Source organism: Schistocerca gregaria, chromosome 8 (assembly GCF_023897955.1).
Source record: "Schistocerca gregaria isolate iqSchGreg1 chromosome 8, iqSchGreg1.2, whole genome shotgun sequence".
Taxonomy (NCBI): domain Eukaryota; kingdom Metazoa; phylum Arthropoda; class Insecta; order Orthoptera; family Acrididae; genus Schistocerca; species Schistocerca gregaria.
In genome coordinates this window covers 283,599,130-283,622,000 of record NC_064927.1, presented here as the reverse complement: position 1 = coordinate 283,622,000, position 22,871 = coordinate 283,599,130, and positions in this window count along the sequence as shown.

Sequence of the window (22,871 nt, the reverse complement as noted above, 5' to 3'; positions counted from 1 at the left end):
ATAATCTCATTTCCCCCGTGCCATAAACTGACGAAACAGTTTCTAACAAACTCCCCCGCACGAATGACCAACACACTTGTCATTCTCGAACGTGGCTCACATGACCAGTTACTTCACCGTATAGTGTAAGGACTTTGCATAAAACAGTATGTCATATTCACACGTTCAGTCATTCTCGTAACTAAGCACGGTTATAGTAGTAATTCATAAACAATATGAAAAATAATACAAACAGAATCGGAAATAAAAGTGACAGAACTTTGACTTCAGCTCAGTGTCCGTCTTTGGGATCCCAAAGGAACTGCATACACCCGAGCAGTCTGACGTCACATGTGTTGCGCATGACTCACACTCCACGACGGATCACTGATCTAATGTGCCACATAAATACGTACTTCTTCCACCAACAATTCGTCACCACCCTTTCCTGTTTCGCCGCTGAAAACATTAAAAATACACGGTGGCCCACATAAAACCGATACCCCTTACATACTGTATAATCATCTCTAGTCGAATTGCTGAAGAAATGACCTGGAGGCACATCGTCGACACTACCACCGTCCCTTACAAACAGGTCCACAGGTCCCTACATGTCTATTTTTAACGGTAATATTATCTATTACTTTTCAGTTAGTTCAATGTTGCTTGACTCTTGGGCGTGAGGCGTACCGGTTTTATGTGGGACACCTTAAAATGTAAATGATGTATTTTATAAGTACACAGGATCGCTGTTCTCTTAAAAAAACGAGCTCAAAAAATATAATGAAATACATCATTCTTAAGACATTATATTGCAATGGATCCTAAATTAGACATTGATAGCACAGACTCTGTCAAACGGATGACGAGATGTAAAATCGATGAGAACTGAATTAGCCTCTATAATTTTTTCTCAATGACATTACTTTATTATTTTCTACAGCTTGTGAAAGCTTCGATGTATTTAGTGCAATTATAAAAGTGTTCGTTGGTTTGTTGAGAAGTAGGAAATTTTCACCGCACAGATTTTTATGACTAAATAGTATCTTTACGAACATCGGTTAACTGAGACGAAACCAAAGAAAAAAAAAGGAAACCGTTCATAGAGCACTTTCCGGAGTTTTCCACTATTGTTGTTGCGAGACGTGAGCTTTGTAGTGTTGTAAATATTGAGAGTTCTATGTATTTAAGTGCTTTGTAACATATTCATGTATTTTGAGAATATTGTCACTTCTTCAGTCACAGAGTTTTAAGGCGAGTAAAATTCTATATATTTTAAAAGGTTGTTACAGAACACGTCGACGGTTAACCCATACTTCGTTAGCGTGCACCATATTGTACGTTGAAACGGGAAGTCTTTCACCATAGGACACGTGATTATTTCCAATCGAACTGCGTTTCTTAAACATCTTACCACTTGTCCCTGTTTAGAAAATGGAAATTTCTGTTAGCTGCCAGGAGCTTCTGTTTCAAAAGTCTTTAATTGTAACTGGTTTCTGGTAACAGTTCTCCTTAATTTGATTTCGCTTACTGACCGTTGGTATGTTGTAGAGAAATAATGTAAGACATTGGCTATTAAATATGATATCCCCAGTTTTTTCTTGATTGCAGTATTTTTAAGTTCGTACAGAATGTAGCGTAACCATTTTCCACCTTGAAACCGTTTTCCACATTTGGAAAAATTTACTTTTCCAGAGCGTTTTTTGTATTTTCAGAAAAAAACTACCGCATACATAAAGTGAATATTATCATTGCTCTTAGAGATTTCCAATCCAGCAGTGCATAAGTAGTGCATGAAATGATTACATTTACAGATCAATAGTACAAGCGATTCTGAGGTATCGAGTATCGACCTATACTGAAACACTCATACTAGTACGTGGCTTAGATTCCACGGACGGCAGTGCAGGCGTTGACTCTGACATCCAGTCGATCATATAGATGCCGAATACTGTCCTGGGATATGTAATGCTACAACAGCACGACTCGTTCACGAGTTTGTTGGTTGACGAGTCACACGAGACATTTCTCGTTCCCCCATATCCCACACGTGCTTGATTGGAGACAAATTCGGAGACTGTGCTGGCCAGGGAATTGTTGCACTTGTTGCGGAGCACGATGGGTTTCAGGGACGGCGTATGTAAGACCATTATCCTGTTGGAGCAAACACATCACCTCCCTGTTGGAAGAATGGCAATAGAATGGATCTATCAACATTCTGCACTTACCGGGAGCTGCTTAGTGTCCTCTCCAGAAACACCAAAGGTGAACGACGGTTGTAGCTTACCGCACCCCAGATCACAAGGCTTGGTATGGAGACAGTGTGTCCTGGACGAACCTTTTCTACGAGACAGAGCTCACCACGTCTACGTCGTACGCGTAAACAACCATCATTTGCCTGAAGGCAGAATCTGCTTTCATCGCTAAAGACCACGGCGCGCCATTCCATCTTCCCAAATGATCCTATGACGGCACCAATCGAGTCGTGCACGTCGATGCTGTGTCTGTAGTCCCACTGCTGATTACGAGTTCACAACAGTTCTTGTGGATACGTCTGGGCTCACCAGCCATCGTGTCTTTGCTGTACGATCTGCCGCAGATGCCCTTACAATACGACTGTCCTGGCGCGCGTCTGTATGGACGGCCAGAAGCCCGTCTTCGGGTGTGAGAATGTTCACGTGACCACTGATACCAGCATCGTTGTAGTATTAACGCAATACGTCCAACGTGGGTGATAATTCTCCGAAAGGATCATCCCGCAACTCAGAAAGCTCCAATTCGACCCCTTTCAATGTCTCTCTGTTTGCTATAGCAATCACGATTGAGTCTCTGCGGCATGGTTGCCTGCTTGCTTCACACATTTGGACCACGCTGAACCGTCTGGCTGTGAACAGTCCCTATTAAAGGGTACACAGAATGACGTTGTGGTAGCTGTGCCACTATGTTGGAGGATGAGGTTGCAGTCATTATCAGTGCCCTTCTGTCTCTCCATGAGAAATAAGCCGTCACAGGATCAAAATCGATATCTTGTTTCCAAGTGTAGTAATTTCTTTTTCCATCAGGGTGTATTAAACTTCTATTACAGACATGGCTAGAGGCGATTGTTAGATAAATGTTCCGAGGTACAACACTCTCCCTTACGACTCAATGTACAGATAGGAAAGAACCAAAGCGGTCCGTCATCGGTTCGGTGATAAGAGCGAGTGGTTCTCGTAGATGCTTTGAAATTTCATTACGAGATGCTACAAAGGTGGCGATCTGCACCAATGAGCGGTCCATTGCCGAAATTGCGATGGAGCACTTTCCTGAAAGAGTAAGTCAACGAATTACTTATTCCCAAAAAATTGTTAAAATGGCTCTGAGCACTATGGGTCTTAACTTCTGAGGTCATCAGTCACTTAGAAGTACTTAAACCTAACTAACCTAAGGACATCACACACATTCATGCCCGAGGCAGGATTCGAACCTGCGACCGTAGCGGTTGCGCGATTCCAGACTGTAGCGCCTAGAACCGCTCGTTCACAGCTGCCCCCCCCCCCCTTACTCCCAGAATAGCCAAATACCCACAGCGGAAGAATCACAATAATTCGAGCACATGCGAAAGAAAAAGAAGGAAGAGTTCTGTTTATCATCACTTCATCGATGACGTCAATGGAAGAGGAAGAATAAGGAAGAAAATGGACGGTGACATTCCCGCTACCATAAGTGATTTAGGTTAATTATGGGAAATTCGTATGGTCAAACAGTGTTTATCAGCCTTTCAGAAAACGAGGCCATTTCTTAGTAGGGCACCAGCTCGATGGGTGAGCACATTCGAAAGCTTACCAGTAACTGTCGTTTTATGGCTGTTCACTTAGATGCAGTTCGTCATCCAAGTACCTAAAGTAACAGCACCCGTTATACTCGTCTATATCTACATAAGAGCCTCCGTACGGTGAATGCCGGAGGGTATTACGTACCACTACTAATCATTTCCTTTCTTGTTCCACTTCCACGTAGAGAGCGAAAAACACCTGCTTGTAGGTCTCCGTACGACCTGTAGCTTCTCTGATCTTATCTTCGTAGTCCTCACTCGAAATGTACGTTGGCGGCAGTAGAATTGATCCGCAGCCGGCGTCAAACGCTGGTTCTCTAAATTTCAGCAAAAGAGCCCTGCGAAAAGTGCGTCGTATTCCCTCCAAGCATTCCCATTTGATTTCACAAAGCACTTCCGGTATACTTCCGTGCTGATCTAACGTACCCGTAATCTAGCATCAAGCCTCTGAATTGCTTAGATGTCTTCCTTTAATTCGACCTAGTGGGCAACCCAAATGCTCGAGCAGTACTCAGGAATGGGTAACACTAGTGTTCTGTACGCCGTTTCTTTACAGACGCACCACACGTTCCAAAATACCCCGAATAATACGAAGTTGTGCATTCGCATCCCCTGCTGTCTGACATCCTCATTCCATTTCATATCCAGATAACTTCTCGCACTCAAATTCTTCTCGGGGCCGAGAGCTGGCTGAAACCGAAGCAGAAATCTCTGTTACATTTAGAGATTCATGGAACGCATATAGGAAAGGCAGATTAGACGCCATAGGAAGGGGTGTGTACATTCCAGTTGACAAAACTATTGTCTCTCCTGAGATCGAGTTGACGTGTGACATTGAAGCTATCTAGTCGCGTATGTGAAATCAGGTTGATTGTTGGACGGTTTTACTTGCCACACTTCCTCTGTGACGGCTTTAGAGTCATTAACAGAAAATCTACGGTTAGCAGTGCGGAAATATTCATATCATGCAGTATTAGTTGGAGGCGTCGTTAACCCACCCAGACTGGGGTGCCTATGGATTTAGTGTAAAGGTACATACAGACAGTCTTGCGAAGTTCTTTTGAACACTTTTTGCGAAAACTGTCTTGGGCAGCTAGTTCGCAGCCCACACGCAGTGGAAATATCTTAAACCTTGTAGTTACGAACAAGCCTGAGCTAATCGACGGCGTTAGATAGAAGCAGGTATTAGCGACCTTGATGTCAGCGACTTTGGTTACTAAAGTTAATATATCAATCAGGAAGGCTTGTGGAGCAGTTCTGCTAGGAAGAGCAGGTAGACGGTTGTTTTCATTCTACTTAGACAATGAACTAAAAGCATCCATTGCCAGTACGACGGACGTACAGGAATTATGAGCAAATTTTAAACAAATTGTAAATCGCACTCAGGAGAACTATGAGCAGAGAAAGTGGATTAGGGACGGCAAATATTTACCGTGGCTTAACAACGAAATTAAAAAAATACTGTTGAAGCAAGAGCTGTTGCACTCTCAGTTCAAAAGGAACTCGCAAACTACGACAAACAAAACTTAACAGAAATTTGTGTGTCTGTAAAAAGAAGCTTACAACAGCTACCACCGTCATACCTTAGCAACAGATCTTACCGTGAACGCGAGAAAATTCTGGTACCATGTAAAATCGCTAAATGCGTCTAAGGCTTCTATCCAGTAACTCGTTGAACAGGCTGGTGCGGCAGTAGAAGATAGAAATAGTAAATCCGAAGTTTCACATTTAAGAAATCGTTCATCCAGGAAAAAGATACAATCATATCATCATTTGACCATCGGACAGAGTCCCGTATTGAGGATATAGTAATAAGCATCCCTGGTGTAGAGAAATAATTGAAAGAGCTGAAAGCAAATATGTCTCCAGGCCATAATGGCATTCCAACTCGGTTTTGCAAAAAGTACTCTACAGCTGTCGTCTTACTTAGCTTACATTCATCGCGAATCTCTCGCCCAGCGTAAGGTCCAAAAGCGGGTGGAAAAAAGAGGTGACTCCTATAAACAAGAAGGGTAAGGAACAGACCCTCAAAATAGCAGACCAATGTCTTCAACATCGGTTTGCTACAGAATCCTTGAACTTATTCTCAGGTCGAATATAGTAAATTTCCTTGGGGGGGGGGGGGGGGGGGGGGAGCTTCTGTCCACAAATCAGAACAGTTTTAGAAAGTATAACTCTCGTGAAACAAAGCTTTCTCTTTTCTCACATGAGATTCTACCAACTATGGATGAAGGGCTGGGGGCCGTTTCGATATTCCTGGATTTCCATAAAGCATTTGACACGGTGCAACATCGCCGACTGTTAACGTAGGAACAAGCATACGCTTCATTGGTTCTCATGTAAGTGAGAGGCTCGAAGACGTCTTACGTAGCGTTGTGTTGTTCTCGACGGCGAGTGTTCATCAGAGACTAGGGTATTGTAAGGAATGACCACAGCGAAGTGTTGTATTCTACGTACTGAAACCTTCCCGTCTAATATTGGATGAACGTTTGCTTGCTGACTGAACGCTGCGTCTCTTAAAATCTTTTAACTGCTGCTCTGTCAAGACTACCTGCTGATTATTACGACGAAACATAAAATGTGTTGTCGCCGTGGCTCTCAGTCGTTACCTGAAATTATTAAGACTGATTCTTACCTTTAATTATTTATACTGGATCGCCATCTGACTGCTACAGCAAGCTGTGGAATGAATATACTTACTTCTCTTTAACATAATTATAAGCTGCTGGTGGAGTTTCATAATACTTTGTGACTGGAATTCTTTAAGTTGAAGTTAATTTAGATTTGATAAAAGCTGAAGCTCAGTTTAGACTTTTCTTTTAAGATAACAATAAATTCCGTAAAGCATTTACGTGAATGATTTTGGGATAGAAAATTCTTAATGCATTTAATCTGGTAGAAGTTAACTATATTCTGAGAACGATCTTGACAAACAATTACAAGGGGTATAGTTCTTTACAAAAATTCTTAAAAAGTAGCGTTGCGCTACATACCTAATTTTCCATCAAAATTACATAACTATATTCTGAGAACGATCTTGACAAACAATTACAAGGGGCATAGTTCTTTACAAAAATTCTTAAAAACTAGCATTGCGCTACATATAGCGAGTGGCTGGCGAGCACACCGCTTCTTTCAAAGTGTTAATTCATACCTCGCTTACAGCGACCTCCTCTCATGTCTCGCTAGCTACGACTGCCTCGTCTCACATCTTACTCGCAACTGCTCGCTTCCAACGCTCAATGCTACAAAAGTGCGGTCTCGCCGCCAACAATGGTTTTTGGTGCAGACAATCCCTGCTACCATTACAGATGTATTACTGCGCGCTGTTTCCCGCTCTTTCTCAAAATGTATCTATGCGCGGTTTCCCGCTCTTTCTCAATAATACACAATGCAATTTAATTAACAAAACAATTTAAATAAGAAACAGTTCAGATAATTACATGCTAAAACAGTTTAAATACGCCTATTACATAATTACATATGCCGCTACTCGGCTTTCTTAAAATTTTACTACGTTGTTGAGTCATATGGACTCAACATAAGTATAAAATTTGATTATAGAAAATAGTTTGAACAAAGTGTATACACAAATGCTGTCATACGAAATGATTTGTCTATCTCTAATAAAGAGAATATGTAAATAGAAAGGGTTTTAGTAGGAATTGTACATCAAGTAAAATTTGGTTCCCTTAAATTTAACAACAAGAATAAGAGTAAATGTGAAAATCAATATACAGATCATATGAAGCAATTGAAAGTTTACATTATGAAACATTTAATTCAAATTGGCATCTCTTAGTACCACAATTAAGGAAGGTACAAAAGGAATTGGATAGCATGGTCAAAGCACTGGCAACTGTCTGTGAATGCACTCAAAAGTCTGTTCCTTTCCCTCACATAGCACAACACCAGGTTTCGCCATGTGGTTCCATCATCGCCTTGCTCCATAGTTTTAGTGTACCCAAACACTAAGTACGTCGTCGAATAGCCTGAGTTGCCGCAGCCACATCAGGATTAAGTTCCATCTCCAATAGTCCATTAAGGTTGGTGGTGTGCATCTTGGTATGCAAACACCTATTGTCGTACATCATACTGTGGTGTGTATCTAGGTATGCAGGCACCAATTGACATACATCGGGCTGTGGTGTGCATCTAGGTATGCAAACACCTCGTCGAGAACATCATTGGTTGAAGTCACGTGTTTCACAATTCACTGATTCTGTGCTCAATAACCATGGGGATGCACAGGAATTAAGGTACGGGTAAAATTGTTTTGGCAATGGGTTCACGGACATTGTTGGTACCATAATTTGACTACCAAATAATTTTCCCTATGACAAAATATGTTGTGTCGTAATTTGTAACAATATGTAGTTTTAATTTAAGAATTCTTCCAGAAAATTATTCCCATATATAAAAGACATAAAAGTTCCTACTTATTCAGTATTTGATAGTATACAGATTTGTTATAGACAAGTACATTATTACTTATTCTGTATTTACATATCTTAGTTTCTTACATCATTAATTATAAATTTTGTTGACAATGCATTTCTTGACTTACTGTCCTAAAATTTTATCTTCCATTCAGGGGTGTAGTCGTCAGTTATGAGTCGTCAAATGTCAGGTCATAATATACAATAAAATTACTGTCATAAAATTATTTAAAGTATTCTTTTGCAGCTGAAAATTAAGGTAAACATTATTCTGGTTAGACATTGTAATGTGTGGTCCCCATCCATAGTGTTGCAATGTGTTACATGCTAGCAAAATTATTTCTTAACATTATACATTTCTTATATACTAACATAACATACACATTCTTCTTCTGCATCTGTGTCAACTCTCTGCATAACCTGTTATAAACATTCAGCATTAATTAACGTCAGCGCACGGCATGACTTATTATAAAACATTCAGTATTAATTATCGTCAATGCACGGCATGACTTCAATAAACATCTTCTGGTACTTCTCGTCCGCTCCTGGCATGACCTATAAAACACTTTATCATAATATTAACTGCTGCAAAATCACGTCAGCTCCTGGCATGACCTATAAAATTTCTGTAATGACAATTAGCGTCAGCTATCTGCGTGACCTAAAGATTCACATCCTTATTCTAACTAAAACTACGTTTCATTTTGATGACGTGTGACAACAATGCTGCATTCTGGAATAAAGAGTACATGTTAATGTTACCACTAAAATAATTGATTAATGAACGATCTATATTATCAGTTTAGCTATTGCAAAAATCGACATTTTCTTAAGTAATTATGTCACGTTATAAAAAAAATTTCTTTCATTTATGAGCTCTCAGTGCACAAATTCATACGTCGTGTCGTTGTCTGCATGTTCTCTTTAAGTTAGGAAATGTTTCTCGTGTTTTTATTTGTCTTGGCTGGCGTAGCATCATTAAGTACTGCTGTGTTCTTTAAGGTACGGTGAAATATTAGCGGCCCGCTGCGTGTCGCGGCTTTGTTTGTTACTGAAGCGCGCTGAAACTACCATTGTTGCATACTTACGTGTCACGCCGTCCTTTCGTCAGCTGAAATGCAAAAATTTAAGTCAAGAAATGTTTCACGTTGGATACATGATGATTCCCTAATGATTTCTTCTTACGTAGCGATTCCACATGCACTACATTAGCGTGTGGAATATTACGAACTCTGTAAGGGCCTGCATACAGAAGTTCGAATTTACGGCATCTGTGCTTACCTTTGTTGGAAAGAAAATGAGTGCGAATCAGTACTTTGTCGCCAATCTCGTACTTCTGTAGTCGACTTACCTGCTTCTGTTGTTTCTTCCGCCGATCTGCAGCTCTTTTAGTGTTTGCTAATGCTGTGTCTATTATTTCACAATGTCGAAGCCTACGCGTCTTAGGAAAAGTAATTAGTTCGGTAATTTTGTTCGGTGGGTCTTTATTTGTCAGTATTACGGTTGGTGATAGCATCGTAGATTCATTGGGTATTGCATTTATCACTTCTTGAAACTGTAAAATATATTTATCCCATGTTGTATGTCTTTTATGACAATAAATTCTGCATAACTTCCCGATCTCTTTCATTATTCTTTCTGATGGGTTGGAAGAACTGTGATATCTTGATATGTAAATAGCTGTTATGTTCTTACTTTCTAACATTTTCTTCCATACGTCTGACCTAAACTGCGGACCGTTATCCGAAATAACCTTCTGTACACGTCCTACTACTGATAGAAAATCTCTTACAAACGCTCTTGATACTGTTCTTGCTGTTGCTTTCCTTAGTGGAGAAAATGTTACAAATTTGGATGTTAGTTCTACAGCTACAAAAATATAACTATAACCATTATTTGTTCTGGGGATTGGACCGAAAAGATCCACTGCTGCCATGTGTCTTAACTTAACCGGTATGATGGGATACAATGGTGGAATGTGTGACACTGTTGATGATTTAGCTTTTTGACGTATCTTGCATGATGCTATTACTTTTCTTATGTGTTTTTCCATGTTATTAAAGTGGCAATTTTGTCGCAGAATCAGAAAGCATTTCCTCGCTCCGTAGTGTCCATAACTTAGATGTGTATACCATATCAGTTTATTTACGATCCCTTCCGGAATGCATAAAAGCCAATTATTACCGTCTCGGTATGATCGAATAAAGAGTATATTTTGATGTACAGTGTAATGAAGTCTGACTTTAGCGTTACTTCTGTCTTTCCAAAGCGTTACAATCTCTTTCAGTGTTACATCTTTCTGCTGTTCTCTCTCTATATCCTGTAATGCTGCTGATATAAAGTTTTCGAAAGCTACTTGTTTAATATACATAATACTATGGTTGTTGTAGCAAAAGGTATTTTCTTTCTCCATGCGTTTATTGTGAATGGACCTCGACAATGCGTCGGCAACAGTATTCTGCGTGCCTGGAATGTGTATAATGGTAATATCAAACTCTTGTAAGTATAATTTCCAGCGGCTTAATCTATTGTGCGTAAGTTTTGCTGACAATAAAAACTGGATTGCTCGGTGATCGGTATATATTGTTGTATGTCGGCCATATAGAAAATGACGGAATCGCTTAAAAGCGTAAATTAAACATAGTGTCTCTAATTCTGTTACAGAATAATTGCGCTCTGCTGGAGAAAGTATCCTGCTTGCAAAAGCAATGTGTTTCACGACTGTCTTATCTTCTTCCTTCATTTCTTGGAAAATATGTACTCCTAGTGCTGTGGTTGAACTATCTGTTGTAACGGCAAAGTTTTGTGTTGGGTCAGGGTGTGATAACAAAGGTGCTTTTAATAATGCTTCTTTCAAGTTCTCGAATTCAGCTTCAACGTCTTCATTCCATGACCAAAGTGTGTTTTTACTTGTAAGCTGGTATAGCAAGGGCGTGTCTAATGCTTTGTAGTGGATAAATTTTCTAAAATAATTGATAAGACCTAAAAAGCTCCGAAGTTCCTTTTTGTTTGTTGGCACGTCGATGCCTTTCAGTGCTTGCAATTTGTCAGGGTCTGGTGCGATACCTGTTTGTGAGATAATGTGCCCTAGAAATTTTATTGACGCTTTACCAAATTCAGATTTACGCAAGTTTATAGTTATACCATTCTGCTCGAATGTATTCAGTAATTGTTGAAGAGTATGATTGTGTTGTTCCCAGTTTTCTGCTGCAATTAAAATGTCATCGACATATGTAGTAATTTTGCTTTTCAGATCTTGTGGTAGAATAGTATTCATGCCTCGTATAAAGGCGGCAGACGAAATCGTTAGTCCAAACGGAAGTTTACAAAATTGATAGCATTCCCCAAAGCAAAGGAATGCCGTATATTTTCGGCAATTTGGGTGTAGTTGGATTTGCCAAAACCCTGATTTGAGGTCGAGTGTAGTATAAATGGAGGTGCCATGAAATTTTTGCAGTAACTCTTCTAACGTCTGTGGTCGGTCGGTTTCTGTAATGATTATTTTATTAACTTGACGTGAATCTAAAACTAAACGTAGTGATCCATCCTTCTTTTCAACAATGTGTAGTGGATTTATATATTGGCTGGCTGCTGGTTCTATTATTCCTTGATCGATCATTGCTCGTAATTCTTTCTTAACTGCTTCTGTGTGTATGTGTGGGATTGGATAATGCTTTGCTTTGAAAGTCTCGTGTGGTTTCACCTGAAATTCGTACATAAATCCTGTCATTGTTCCTGGAACATTGGCAAAAACTGCTTTGTGTTGTACCAGAATATTTTCAAGTTCTGTGCGTTCTGCGTCGCATTTTGCTACACTATTGTCTACCTTGCGTGTAATTGTCTCGAACATATTGTATTTCTGTTCCTCTACCAAGTCATTATTAAGTGTGTTCGTGTATAGTGCGATATAACAATCGTTATCTTGAGAATCAGTAATAATCTCGATCCTGTGCATATTTTGTTCTTCGGAGGATACTGTGTTTTGAAATCTTACGATCACTTCCCTGTTTTCCTTTTGTAGTGTGAGGTATGACGATTTGAAGTCAATCTTCGCATCGTACTGAACAAGAAAATTTATTCCTAATATCATGTCTGTTGTTAAATTCGGAACTATCCAACAATCACTGTGGAACGTTTCCCCTGCAAAAACAAATGTTAATTGTGTCTGTCTTTTAACTTCAATGCCTTTTCCTGCAAAAGCTCCCTTGACCTTCATTCTGTTTAAAGGAAATACTGGGTAATCATTATTGCTATTGCATCTGTTAAATGTGTCTTCGTTAATTACGCACATAGGTGAACCTGAATCAATTATCGCTAAAATATTGTGCGACTGTAAATTTATCTCTATTATTGGGTGATATATTGTTTTCTGTAGGATTGGTTTTTCCTGTAACAATGTGTCTCTCACGTCGTCAAATGTAATGGCATTTTCGGTCGTTATGTTTTCTCTGTGTGATTTCATAGTATCGACATTAAGAGATTCATTGCAGGTTTTCTCTAGTCATAATTCTTCCGATATGTGATTTTCAGCTTGGGAGTTTGGTATGTGTTCTATCAACTGTACAGTTCTGCCGTTTTGATTATTAGCAGTGTCTGGTGGATGAAATCTGGTGTCTGGTACATTCATACGGTAACGCAGCTGTTGGGCCCTGTTGTAGTTTCCGTTAAAATTGTCATTGTGGAACGTCCTCGGCGGTCTGTGTTCGTTTTCTTTTCTCCTGTCGTTATAACTGTGACTGTACGGCAGCCCACCTGCACCCCGTAGAAACGTTTGTTTTTGTTCATTTTGCGGTCGACCCGCGTAATGGCCTTCCCCGGTCGCATTATCTGAGCGATGATTCATATGGAAATTTGACCTATTCGGTTGCGTGTTAAGTCTCGGATTCTGTTGCTGTCCTGAATATAAATTTACCGTGTCAGTATAATGTTTTTCATTACTCCTGTTTTCGTTGTCATTTTCGCTGCGAAAGCGTTTACTCGGATTGTTATTACCAAATCGTGTTTGTTCAAAAGTAGCTGAGTTTGTTTGTTTTCCGTTCTGTCGTGAAAAATTTTTGTTAACAAAAGCGTAGTCTGCCTGGTGTGCTTCTAATAGTTGTAAGATGTCTCTAAAAGCGGATACATTGTCCTTTTGTTGCCCTGTCAGTAATGACACTTTCAAAGCTCTGGGCAGTTTTGAAATGCAAAGCTGTATTAATGCCGATTGACTGTATGGCTCGTTGAGGTACTGGTTCTGTTCCACCATGTACTCGAAAAATTGTGTGATTGTTGGAAAGGTAGAATTTTCAAAGTTTGGCAAACTAAGTAGCCGATCTTTGATGCTGTTTTGTGTAGTGTCAGACCAATATGCTGATAAAAATGCTTCCTCAAATGCTTCTACGGAAAAACATTGTCTAGCAATTGGTCGCATTCGTCGTGCTGGTTCTCCTTCAAGAAAACTGACAATAAATTCTAACTTATGTTGTACTGGCCATGATGGTGGAAGTGCTCCCCTGAACTGTTGGATAAAATCCAACGGATGTATTTGCGCCCTGTCGTTTTTAAATGTTTTAAACTTTCTAACTGAAAGAAAATGTTTGTGATCAAAACTGTCATGTCTGTGTGTGTAAGTGTTGTCGTATTGTCTTGAATATGGTTTCGGGTGTCTTTCTTCCTGGGTAAAATCTCTTACTCTCTGAAGTCTACCAACATTATATGTATTATGGATCTGAGGCATTTCGTAACGGTGTGTGTTCTGTTGAAAATGATTATGTGCGGCGGTTTCTTGTGCGTCCGCTATCTCTTGCTGTAGAGAATTTATTTGCTGATGCAATGAATCATTACGCGATTTTAGATCTGTGATAGTTTGTTGTATATTTGTCAATGGCGTGTTATTACTATTAGAGTTCTGTTGCACTGGGACTGGTGCAGTGTCGTCTGATCTCTCGTCATTGTTAGTATCTAAAAGATCTATTCTTGTAGTGAGTTCATTGATCTTTTCTGTCAGTTCGTTTCGTAATTTACGGTTGCTTTTGGTGACTTTCTTAAAATGTGCCTTTAAATTTTCTGTGTCATGGTTAATTTCTATGTGTTCTATTTTGTCAGTTAGTGTCTGAACGTCCTCTGTTAATTTATCTTTAACATTCTGGATTTCAGTGTCTGTAGAAGTTTTCACATCGATTGTCTGTGTTTGGATTTCTGTAAGCCTGTCTTGTATTTGATTATTTGTTTCTTTGACCGTTTCGATTTCTTCCGAGATCGACTGTATGTGATTGTCTACATATGTTTTGCCCTGGGCAAACACTTTCTTTTTGTCGTCCTGACGCTGTTTAGTGATTGTTTGTAGTAATTCTTTTCGTTCTTTATCCTGCGATCGCACCAGTTTACGGTGACGTATCAAACAGTTTTCTGTGTGATTGTTAAAACGTTCATCAATCTGAGCGTTTTGTTTAGCAAAGTTTTCTGTCATTGTTTCCCGTATACTAACTGCAAATGTTGCTTGGTTATCGGATATTTCTTGAATTTTGTCACGTAATTCTTGTGTTGATTGTGAACATTTTTCAGCCACTGTTTGAATTTCTACTTTGATTTCGTGTTTTAGATTTTGGTACATGTTGTCTAATTTCTGATCTGTGTGTGCGTGTTCTGCCTTAATTTCGTTTTTTAGATCTTGTGACCTTTTTTCTAATTCTTGTGACCCTCTGTTAAAGTTTTGATTCATGTCTTGTCTCATTTGTAGCAAAAATGCCATTATTGGATCCGTTTCGGATTGACTTCTGTGTGTATTTGTATTCGTTGTTAAAGGCTGTAGATCTGTGTTCATTTGAACATCCTCAGATGATTGTGACTGCATCACGTTTTCCGTAATTTCGGAATTCTGGTCATGAGAACTGTTGGATCTGCTACGCAGGTTGTGTAGCTGTGTACCGTTTGAATCTAAATCAGTGCTTAATGGAGTCTCTCTGTCTGACTGCATTGTAGTGGTTTCGTTACTGAAACTGTTATGTCTACTATGCGGAATTTGTGACTGTGTACCGTCTGTTGCATTTAATGCCAAATTATTTTGCACTACCGTTTCATTGTCTGTGGGCATTTCTGAAGTTACTTGTTCGTTAAACGCTTCCATATTGTTACAGTTATTAAATGTCTGTTCACCTAACGTTTCAGAATCAGGGTTTTCACACGTATTATTACTGCCTATTCCAGAAAAGAATCTCTCGTCAGTATTTTGTACAGTTTTATCAGTTTGAGAACGAGTAATTATTCTGCGGGACATTGTCTATAATCATCAAACGCAACAAAATATATCACTGTTCAAAGCGGATTCAACACTGAACAAACACTTTTCCACTCCGAATCAATAAAGCAAACAGAATTGCCGATGACCTGTGAATAAAAGTTATACACTTTAGTATATGCGTTGCGCCACTTAACAGTAACTTATTCACACTATTATCAAAGTCAGTATATTCATATCCACAGTAGATTCACTAAAATGTCGTACTGAATGGATATCGCCAAGTGAAACCTTCCCGTCTAATATTGGATGAACGTTTGCTTGCTAACTGAACGCTGCGTCTCTTAAAATCTTTTAACTGCTGCTCTGTCAAGACTACCTGCTGATTATTACGACGAAACATAAAATGTGTTGTCGCCGTGGCCCTCAGTCGTTACCTGAAATTATTAAGACTGATTCTTACCTTTAATTATTTATACTGGATCGCCATCTGACTGCTACAGCAAACTGTGGAATGAATATACTTACTTCTCTTTAACATAATTATAAGCTGCTGGTGGAGTTTCATAATACTTTGTGACTGGAATTCTTTAAGTTGAAGTTAATTTAGATTTGATAAAAGCTGAAGCTCAGTTTAGACTTTTCTTTTAAGATAACAATAAATTCCGTAAAGCATTTACGTGAATGATTTTGGGATAGAAAATTCTTAATGCATTTAATCTGGTAGAAGTTAACTATATTCTGAGAACGATCTTGACAAACAATTACAAGGGGTATAGTTCTTTACAAAAATTCTTAAAAAGTAGCGTTGCGCTACATACCTAATTTTCCATCAAAATTACATAACTATATTCTGAGAACGATCTTGACAAATAATTACAAGGGGCATAGTTCTTTACAAAAATTCTTAAAAACTAGCATTGCGCTACATATAGCGAGTGGCTGGCGAGCACACCGCTTCTTTCAAAGTGTTAATTCATACCTCGCTTATAGCGACCTCCTCTCATGTCTCGCTAGCTACGACTGCCTCGTCTCACATCTTACTCGCAACTGCTCGCTTCCAACGCTCAATGCTACAAAAGTGCGGTCTCGCCGCCAACAATGGTTTTTGGTGCAGACAATCCCTGCTACCATTACAGATGTATTACTGCGCGCTGTTTCCCGCTCTTTCTCAAAATGTATCTATGCGCGGTTTCCCGCTCTTTCTCAATAATACACAATGCAATTTAATTAACAAAACAATTTAAATAAGAAACAGTTCAGATAATTACATGCTAAAACAGTTTAAATACGCCTATTACATAATTACAGTACATAAATGATATGACAGACTGGGCAAACGGCAGTCTGCGGCTGACCTGTGGTGTATGGGAAGGTGTCGTCGTTGAGTGACTGTAGAAGGATACAAGATGACTTAGAAAAAATTCCTAGTCGGTGCGATGAATGGTAGCTAGCTCTAAATATATAGAAATGTAAATTAATGCAGGTGAGTAGGAAAAACATGATCGAGGACAGCTTTACTACTGTGCTGCTGGACACCGTTACGTCAGTTAAATATTTAGGCGTAACAATGCAAAGCAATATGGAATGGAATGAGCACTTAAGGACTGAAGAAAGAAAGGCGAATAGTCAACATCAGTTTACTGCGAGAATTTTCGGTAAGTGTGATTCACCTATAAAGGAAACCCTCCATCCATTGTTTGTAACATACGGTGTGTGAAAAGGGCAATTTATTGTATTCGAACTCAGAATGTGTTCAAGAATTCCGCAGAAAACCAGTGTCAATGATGTCGGTCTGTAATTATGTGGGGCCCTCCTTTACCTTTATTACGAGAGTGGTCCCGAAAGTAAGTTCCGATCAGTCGCGAAATGGAAACTACTGGTAAAATCCGGTAAAGCTTTGTACAGATGTGTAGGGCAGTGTCCTTAGTGTGCCCGACTATCGTGTCGCGTCGCTCTCTTCAGTTCTGAGTGAACAGTGAGCATGTAAAGATGCGTAGGGGATAGCGTCTCCCGCCAAGTAAGAGGACCTAAATAGAGATTTCTTCCTGTGTCATGCAGTCCACATAACACAACTGTCGAGCAGTTCCTTCTTCGTGCCAATTCTCGACCGCACACTGCAGGGGCAATGAAGACGCTCCTGCAGCGTTTCAGATGAGAAGTGTTTGATCCCCCACAATACAGTCCGTAATTGGCTCCCTCTGAGTCTCATCTCTGCTCATTCAAAACAAAATTTTTCCACAGACCACGAGTTGCAGACCAGTGCAGTTAACTGGCCTAAAGTACAGTTGTCTGCTTTCTATGACGAAGATATTGGAAAGTTGATACAACATTACCACAACACTTGAAGTTTGAGCGGTTGCTATGTACAGAAGTAGGTGGAAGGTATATGTAATTGCTGCAAATAAAAAGTTTCTGGTTTTCACTGTAGTGTCCATTTCGCAACCGATCGGAACTTACTTTCTGGATGACCCTCGTATATACAGGAGTCTTTTGATTTAGCCTTCAGTGAGAACTAAAAGCTTGTGATTCTTCAATTTCTCCAGGTGTATTTCATGACGAAATAGCTCTCGGGTGAACAGCCTGAGTGTGCATAGAACACACTCCTACTAGGCTGTTCACCCGAGGTTTATTTCATACTATAAGTTTGTTGGCAAGAGAATAGAAACAAAGCAGCAGACAGCGACGATACTAGCACTTACGGCGAGAGACTGAATTTACGGGCTAAAACTTCCACTGCGCAAGGATCACTGTTACATGTCGGGTCAGTGAAGTCCATTAATGTCTGCAAGGACTGCGATATAAACTGAGAATAAAGTACGCCATGTGTGGAAATGTCTAGATGCGATGCTGATAATGCCAAAGGTGAGCTCGCACTTAACATCAATGGAAGCGTTAACGTAGGAGCTGCGTAGCAGCAGAGAGCTCCCACGGCTGGTGAATCCGTTCAGCCTGTGTGAAGGTCGTGCGCAACCGCCGTCTTCGTGCTGCTTGCCGCCGGCAGCTATCAGAAGTCTGCATCAGCGGCGGCACGTGCTCGCACTGCCTCCTGTAATCTACGGGGCATCAGTACAGTGCATCGCCTATACCCGCCACCATCAGGTGGCAGGCAATTTACGCCTGACAAATGTTCCCGTGTACCTCCTTAGAGCTTCTGGTGTGACGCTCACCCTGCGTACAGTGCTGTTTCTCCTGTACAATACACTGCTCGCCGTTCATAGTGCAGCACCATTAAGACGGTACGCAACAAACGTCGGACAGGCATGAAGTATACAACGTGCTTGATTATACAAACGACTCGCACTTCATCGCAAAATGTTCAAATGTGTGTGAATTCCTAAGGCACCAAACTGCTGACGTCATCGGTCCCTAGTCTTGCCCACTACTTAAACTAACTTATGCTAAGAACAACACACAAACCCGCCAGGTTAGCTCAGAGAGCTAATGCGCTACTTCCTGGACTCTGGTAGGCGCGCCGGCCCCCCTATCGAATCCGCCCAGCGGCTTAACGACGGAGGCCGGTGTCCCGGCCAGCTTGGATGTGGCTTTTAGGTGGTTTTCCACATCCCACTAGGTGAATACCGGGCTGCTCCCCCGTCCTCCTCAGTTACACGGCTCGCAGATATCTGAACTCATTCGCACTAATTCCGTCCCGGGGGGTACGGGGTGGCGTCAGGAAGGGCATCCGACCGCCCCATAAAATAACCTTGCCAAATCCGACTAACCATGCCGAAGCTGCGTCGTTGTGGGAAAAAGGCACAAGCAACAGAAAACAAAGAAAGATCCTAAGATCAACACACACACCCTTGTCCGAGGGACAACCCGAACCTCCAGTGGGAGGGACCGCGCAGTCCATCACATGGCGCCTCTAACTGCACGGCCACTCTGAGTGGCGCACTTCAGCGCAACAGTACGAAAGTTTGTGTGACAAATTCCAGAACTGTATTTAGGACCTACAGATCCCTAGGCTGAACCTGTAGTGCACGCCCTACCAATACGATAACTAGCACCCAAAATGGCAGATTATAACAATTTTTGAATTAAAAACGAAAAAATACATTTCATCATGCCATCCAGTCTACGACTCATTAAGATGGGCTTTCAAGGAACTTGGACAATTACTTGGTCCTTACTGTTGACCTTACGTGTTGTCTTAAGTCATGGGATACATATATTCATCGGTTCCAAAGCATTACTAATGAACTTGCAAATTATTCAGCTACTGTATAATTCGTTCTGCTTTTGAAAAATAATTTGTCACCAGATGAAATTGGGGAAACTCTGGAGTAACCAACTTCATCTAGGTTGATTCATAGTGCAGGAGGCTAATGAGGAGGCTAATGAAGTCGACGTCACTGAAGTTAGAAAGTACTAGTAAAATAGTACAAGTTATCCAATAAACGACATTGGTTATTACACGAATTCCTCTTATCTATATGGGACCATTCCGAGTGAGACAAACTGCTGATCAAAACGCCATCCAATTCAAGACTCTAGTAAGTAAATGATTCCATAGTGTCCCCCATGCGAGTACACGAAAGGTATTCTAGGAATAAAGATGGTAAATTGCGCCCTAGGTTAACTGAAATACATTTACAACTGGTTCTGTGTGGATACGTTTTCCATTGTTTTGTGCTTACAGATTGATGAGGATTAAGAAAACTGTGCAGTTTTATGCTCTCTTGGAACCAATTAGTAGGCTGCTGAAGGGTCATTCCATTGCAAGGGATCATTGGACCGCCACTCCTTGCCCTTCAGTTTTCCTGAAATTTGCTGTGAAAAATATTAAATCATGAGCTTAATTATATGAGAAGCAGTGGCTTCCTATTTGCATGGCTTTTCGACATATGTGCAGGAAGACGAAAAAACTGAATGTTTGAAGCTCTTTTATTACAAGACAAAAACAGCTAGGAAACTCTTACATTCAGATTTTGGATAACTTTTGGATGTGAATCAGAAAAATACAGTCTGACAGAATCTAAAGCATTTCGTGAGCCACCATAACGCATAAAAGTGACCGAAAAACCTACGGAGAAAAATGCAAAGATTTTTGTACCCTCTTTGGGGTCAGAAATCTCTCGAAGAGAAAACACAAAGGAACTATAACATGGCACATTTGTTGACAATGCCTGGGGCATGATTCTATTACATGATTCTATTATCATATATTCTTGCTCAGCCAGTTTTTTCTACTATACTCCATCACAAACATGGCTTCAAATTTAAAATTACAATAAATGAGCCAAGACCGGGTGTAAATATTGCAAAAAGGGCATTCCAAAAATTATTCTTTCCGACACCATTCGGAAGAACACAATTTTGTGCTCTAGAATAATTCTGCAGGCTCTTAGAGTCAGTTCAGAAAAGGGACCAAATATGAGGTTGAACTTCAACAAACGTCATGTGTATCGCGTTTACTAACGCAACACATTAAAGGTTGCTTAAACCATAACTTCAAGAGAAACAAGGGTGACAACAAGTAGATTAATGCTGGTGTTCCATTATCCAAGAAAACCAAGGAAATTTGACGACTCAGCTAGTTGAAAACCATTACTTCAGCCTGTTTCTGCACCTGTCCTTGTAGTGACCATATGTACTTGCAAGGGCAAGATGGGAATGATGTGGTTATCCAACATTGCTTATTCTGTTAAATATAGATGGCCGTGTTTGCTGGTTTCTTCATCGAGGTTCCAAAGCCTCATCTGAGTTTCTTGCTATGGTTCACAAGCCGTGTTTTTTGGTTTCTTCGTCGAGGTTCGAAAGCTTCAGTTGGGTTTCTTACTAAGGTTTCTTCATCAAGGTTCCTCCAAAGCCTCAGTTGCGTTTCTGGCCAAGGTTCCCCAGCCATATGCGGGTCTCTTTATGCTGGTTCCCAAGCCAGTGCTATTTAAAGTTACTGCTACGTGGAATTTTTTTTTTTTTTTTCATTATGGCTTCTGGGAAATTATACGGACGTCACGTTGTAGTTGCTGAAGGTGCTGTAATACCCACTATGATGTGCTGTTCAGGAATCCAACATTTATCTTCTCTTTCACGCCAGCAGAACAGGCAAGGTGGACCAAAAGAGTGGATGAGTTCAATCAGGGCACTATGTTCTTAAACACCAACGTCGCGTACGTTACCAAAAAATGGTTCAAATGGCTCTTAGCACTATGAGACTTACCTTCTGAGGTCATCAGTCCCCTAGAACTTAGAACTACTTACACCTAACTAACCTAAGGACAAAAAATGCTTCAAATGGCTCTGAGCACCATGGGACTTAACATCTGCGGTCATCAGTTCGCTAGAACTTAGAACTACTCAAACCTAACTACCTAAGGACATCACACACATCCATGCCCGAGGCAGGATTCCAGCCTGCGACCGCAGCGGTCACCCAGTTCCAGACTGTAGCACCTAGAACCGCTCGGCCACTCTGGCCGGCCATACGTTACCAATTCACCGTGATTGTCGTAGATGTCGGCAACGTATTGGCCGGGAATGATGCTTAAAACTGACACAAAATCACATTGGTGTCAACTGATTGATAAACAGAGGTCACAAACGAAGTTATATCACCTGAAACTCGGCTAACTAGGATGTGGTTCAAATACATTGGAAAAAAAAGATTGTTCACGAGTTCCAGATAAAATATGGTCATTTGCAAGTCGTTCTTCTTTTTCCTCGCTTGTGGCAAATATCAATGTGATTCCTTGTACTTGTTAGTCACATAGTCTGTATAAACCCTCTGGTGTTAAAATCTGATCCTCTGTAGTTCACTTCAGGTTTGTTCTTGTGCCAATCGTTTAGCCGCTCCATCAATTCCATTGCACGGAGATGTACCGCAGCTCATGCCAAAAAATTTCCATTCAGCAGCTGTACCAAAGTTGTTTTCGTGGTAGCACTGGTTCATAAATTTTTTCTAATTCCTATATTGAGCAGTGAAACCACCACTAAAACAATAAAAGTGAACTATATCTTTCATGGCGCTTCTCAAATAGTTGACCAATTTGCCCAGAAATGAATGGACAGCAATGGTGCCACGTCTGAGACAATCTCTGATAGTGCATAAGCTAATACATTGTATTTCTTCAGTTTTCTAGTGTACAACAAAGAGGTGCCATGTTGCTTGACTATCGTCCCAGTGATATCTTTCAACAGCATTTTCGATGATGAAAGAAGAATTTTCCACAAAATCCATTAGAATAACTATTTCACAGACATCACATTTTCTTTGATTTTCTTCAAGTGACATGTCTGGTGTTTCGCAACACAGTGGTGACTGGTATGCTTCAAAACTTTGACAGTAAAATTTTCACTAAATTATTGAATAGGCAGGTGTTGTCTCTCAAGTGCATCACGATCAGTGTGGATCCAGTGTTTGAATTCAGTCACGTCACAGAAATCAATTTTTTTTTAAATTTCTATTAAAAATCTAGTT